Below are 5,453 nucleotides of genomic sequence, written 5' to 3' on the forward strand. Positions count from 1 at the left end.
GAATGAAAGAGAGAGAGGCAGTAGCCTATAGAGGTGGTATTGGTCCCCCCCACAGTCCCCACAGTCCTTTATGTGACCATTGGCCTTGGTCTTGTCTGGCTCTGTCTCCTGTTCTCAGGGGACAGCTCGAGCACACACTGCTGAGATGGTCCCCCACATTCTCGGGAATGGGGCCAACCAACACAGCTCATCTCTACCTTTCAACTTCAGTCAAATCTACTAAGTCTTACAGCCAACTAGGGAACGATATGAGCTCTGTGGGCAATATGAATTAATATTTCACCATGGAAAAATATGTGAACACTGATTTGATAGGTAACTTCAGTATGAGTTGTCCGCCATCCAGTGGCAACTTTTGGAAAAGCAACGTTCGATGCTTTTGTACTTTTATTTTGAAAACAGCGTTAAACGCGGAAGTAGCAAACTAACACGTTCGAGTACTTCATGAACTGCTTTCTTGCACAGCCAGGTGAGAGCAGGGCAGATAGCACCCGCACGTCGTACAGCGCAAAGATGCTGGAACTAGTTAAATTGCCTAGTTAAATAAGAAAATAAATATATATTTCTAATACTGCGCAAAAAAATAGGCCCATCCATCCCAGTGACCTAACTAGCATGCATTGGCACTGAATGTGTTCGAATGATGGAGTGCGGGGCTGACTTCCTGCACCTCGTCGTTATGGACGGGTGAGCAAAGCCACATCAGGATGCTTCATAGGCTACAACGCTAGCTAGGGAGTGCATTGATTTCCGCTAGTCCTAGCAAGCTAGCATAGCCTCAGTTTCTTTAGCAATCATGTCAAGCAGTTTAGCTAGCTGTAACACTGAATGCATGCATATTTTAGCAAAGCCAGTCCAGGTTGCATAACATTCTGCAACTCTGTTTACAACATCCTCAATTTTTCTTTAGTTACTTATATTTTGTTAGCTTAAGTTTTATTCAACACTAATATAGCACTGATTTGCATTTCAACTTATCTTATTGCCTGCCTTGCATCACCACCAAAGTGACTGGATTAGAWTAAATCACATGAGGCTAATGATTGTATGTTGTTTCCCTGAAGTCATTTTGTACCCAACATCATGTTCGGTCATCCCATGGTGGAGTGCCTGAGGAACTGTGTGAGGCCAGACCCTTTTTGGTGAGTAACACAACCGCGCACTCTGATATGGTTACGCTATCGCCTTGTAATAGGACAACAAAACATTGAGGAGTCCCTATTATCACAGACACTGGTGCCCCCATGCTATTTCGGTCTACATAGTATCATAGATTGTTCAACTTAACATAGCAGCCATCTCAAAAGTGTGTGTGTGTGTTTTCTTCCAGATATGCACGTGATGGTATCGAGGCCATAGCAGTGGGTGAAACCCAAGGCAGCAGCAGGAGCCAATMAGTACACATTCCACCCGGAGGCCACCACCAATGCTGGAAACCTTATCAAGGAGATCAGAGAGAGCGGCATGAAGGTGAAGCAGTGTTGACTATAGAGGGAGACGAGAGGTCCAGATATGGGAGAGAAATGAATGGTCAGAGAGAATGGATGTAAAGCGTAATTCACACACAAGTCAGAGAAAGTTCACAACTATGTGTCTTCTTCACCCATGTGTGTGTGTGTTTTTGGCTTTACTATCATAGTGGGGACCAGAATTCCCCACGAGGAAAAATGCTTTTTTAGTCTTAGGTTTAGGGTTACAATTAGGGTTAGGGATCTGTTAAGGGTTAGGTTAGGGAAAATAGGATTTTGGATGGGAATCAGTTGTTTGATCCACACAAGGATTGTAAAACCAACGTGTGTGTGTCTTATAGGTGGGCCTAGCCATAAAGCCTGGGACTACAGTAGAGGAGTTTGCACCGTGGGCTGGACAGATCAACATGGCTCTGGTCATGACTGTGGAGCCTGGCTTTGGAGGCCAGAAGTTCATGGAGGACATGATGCCCAAGGTCGTATGTTTTCGTGTGTCTATAAGTGTTAATTTACTTAACTTTGTGTCTCACCAGAGAAAGTACATACCTGATAAGCAGCATGAAAAAGCTTTTTGTCCTCATCTGTAATCTGACTTATACACAAGGTCTCTTGAATGCAGAGGTTTGTTACAATGTCATCAGTGGACATTGTGTCATCTGAGTATGAATGAAACATTTCAGAATGATATCTGCTTGTGGTGACTTGTAAGTCTGTAGTTTAACAAGGAAGTAAGGTACGGTTGAAGTTTGCAAGTGGGCTTTCTAAACACAAATAGAGTAGTGTATTGATCTACGAGACTTATAGGATGCAATGATATGTACTGAACCTGCCTCCCGTAATAAAGCGAAGTGTGCCGTTGTAAACTGCTTCTAATGGTTTCAGTGTAGCGGCAGCTGCTTTCATATAAATGGTGTCACTGTAGTCTAGCACTGGCAGGAAGTTGACTGAATGATCTGCTTTCTGCTGTTTAGGGAGAGGCATGATCTATTTACTCTCAACTTCCTAACTAAGTCATCCATATGCTTTTTAAAATAACTTTTTGTCAATCCAGATGCCAAAGATATTTATACACGGGGACACGGTTAATGTGGGCATCATCCAATATGCATAAATCATCAGATACATTTTTAAGTGAATTGGAAAACTATGTACTTGGTTTTACCTGCATTAAGTACTAATTTTCAGTTCAACAAAGGCTTTCTGCAAAGCAACAAAGGCAGATTGCAGCTCCGAAAAAGCCAAGTCAAGTAAAAAGTACAGAACCTAAAATCGACCAATTACATGACGCTTGATCCAGGCCAATTTCAGACAACCGTAGAATTAGTAAAGAGTAGTTGACAGTGTCAATGAATAGARCAGCACAGTGTTTCTTCCTATCCAAACAATTTACCACATTTAATACCAGTGATGCTGCCAAGATGGTGCTATGGCCTGGTCTGAAGCCCAACTGATGCACATTTAAAATAGATTTAGAAGTTAAGAAAGATCTTAACTTAGCAGACCTTCCAGAACTTGGGGATATCCCCAATCGTCAAGTAAAAAATGTCAATGATTCCGCACTAAGGGGAGCAGAAAGCTGCAGCAAGAAGACGTGAATATAATCAGCCCCAGTGGATTTATTTTCATCAATCTTGAGCATGTATGTCGGTGTGTGGCATATTTGSGACATGTTATTAACACGTCTGTTTCTGTGTGTGGCCAGGTGAGCTGGCTGAGGAGTCAGTTTCCCTCTCTGGACATTGTGGATGGAGGAGTGGGTCCTTCTGCCATCCATAAGTGTGCTGAGGTGAGTACATGCCTCCTTGGGCCCTAGTGTTTACCTGTGTTGTTTCTGCCTGTGTCAGTCCATGTGGGTTGACTGAGTATGTTTCTCTTTCTGTGTGTCTCTGGTAGGCGGGTGCTAACATGATCGTGTCGGGCTGTGGTAAGCAGTGACGACCCTCGCTCTGTCATCGTACCGCCGTCTCGGAAGCAATCCAGAAACGCTCACTGGGCCACTGACACGAGAGAGAGCGGTACAGGACGGCTGAACAAGATGTCATATTTTGAATAAATTTTTTTTGGGGGATGACAGGCTAGTATTTTGTCATTGTCATTTTAAAATGCCTGTTACTATCTCCCTTGTCACATGATACAGAGGATTCCTCGCCTCTTCTTGCTCTGCTCGGTTTGTTTGAAAAGTAGTTCACTACTCAGACACTAGAGGGCAAGCTTGCTCAAACTATTCATCCCTATAGGTTTGTATACCCTGGACTGTCAATCTTTTTTTTTTAAATCCCCGTTTTCTGTACTGTCTTGTTTAGACTCATGACTATTTACTTATTGATAATAAGTCATGAATATTATTGATAATATTGAATTATATGAGAGTATTAGTGATCTAGCAGTTATATCTGAATTTAATATGGGATATAAAGTTAGTACCTGCACAGGTATTTATTTAATCAAAACTAATAGTAACATTACCGGATAGGTAAAAAAAACAACAGCAACCTCTCCTTGCACTAATAGGAACCAGGTTTCTATTTAACACCATTTAACTGACAAGATTTTCTCCAGTAAATAATGCAAGAAGAATGTCAGGTGTCACCCCCCACCCCTCCGGTTACCTGTGTTTATTGAATAGTGTTTAAAGCCCTTCTAGCTCAGGTGGCCATTTTGTCTGAGATAGGGGACATCTCTACATTTCATATCTCTACGCCTGCCAGAACAAACCTCTTGTCAATGAGAATCACACATGACATACTTTTAGCTGCAAGCCGCTCATTCTCAATAATGCAACAAATGTCTGGAAGATAATTCGCATTCTTCCGTTTGTGTCACATATCACACAAGACAGAGGTTCATAGGAGACTGACTCCAGATCTGTTGGAAAAGCTGTTTATGGAAACGCTAATACCCTGGTCGCTATTGAGACGTGTGTGTATTTGGGATGTAGGGACATGTAAGAGGGTCCCCTGCTCTGTCTATTGACAAGGTTTTCCTACAGCTGGATCTGTGACATGTCTCAGACTGCACCATCATTCCAAGACATGATATAGTATATGTGGGGAATTCTGTGAGTCATACTTGTTCACTCTCTACATGTACATGATATCAATGGAAAAACTGTTATGTAAAGAGAGTGAGTCTTAATATAATGTTGATTAAGTAAATAATGATTGAACGATATCTAAATAAGAATTATCGGAGGATGTGCTCTACCTTTACCTGCCTTGTGTTTGTGTAAATGACATTCCATATGTCCTATTTATATATGAAAACTGTACATATTCATTGAGAACTTTATAAATCACTGGATGTAAATTATTTTTGTAAGACATACTGCACATTTCTGTTAGATATGAAGCATATCATCTTTAAGAGATGAAAACAGAGAAGTCCGTCGACGCATTCTATAAATTCCCCGTTCTACAATGGAATCATAGATTCAAGGAGGAAACTCTTGACAGAAGCAGACATTTTTAACCAAACACACTAACAAATATGCCCACTTACAACAACACAGACTTACAACACAGACTTACACATAGGTCCACTTACAACAACACATACTTACACATAGGCCAACTGTACACATATCCAATGCTACTCAAGGGAATGTAAATGTTCCAGCGGTGCCAGAGCAACCGAATCCAGATGCTGCGACTTGCTGAGAAAGAGAAAGGGCAAGATTATGTAGCGTTGGTTGGAACTTCCTTTTCATGTCCTCTCCTCCTCCACACTGTATCATGTGTGTGAGGTTGAGATGCCTAGTGTATATATGTCACTATGTCCGCAGGCACTTACAGGAGATAACTTTGATTGCAGTGTACACACACTCTCGGGGTAATTATAACCCCAGTATCACACACACCAAACATGAGTCATGCTGGCAGCCATCATGTGGCGTTTTTGAGCCGGTCTTCAGAGTTCTGACTGAGTATGGCTGGATTGCTGTCTCTGGTGAGAAGGCTGGTACAGAGCAGTACACAGAGGACACAA

At 42.0% G+C, this 5,453-nt stretch overlaps 1 pseudogene; it reads left to right on the forward strand.

The window, feature by feature from the left end:
• The first annotated feature begins 396 nt into the window (after positions 1-396).
• Positions 397-4,789, forward strand: LOC111959834 (ribulose-phosphate 3-epimerase-like; annotated as a pseudogene).
• Positions 4,790-5,453: the final 664 nt, after the last annotated feature.

Source organism: Salvelinus sp. IW2-2015, linkage group LG36 (assembly GCF_002910315.2).
Source record: "Salvelinus sp. IW2-2015 linkage group LG36, ASM291031v2, whole genome shotgun sequence".
Classification (NCBI taxonomy): domain Eukaryota; kingdom Metazoa; phylum Chordata; class Actinopteri; order Salmoniformes; family Salmonidae; genus Salvelinus; species Salvelinus sp. IW2-2015.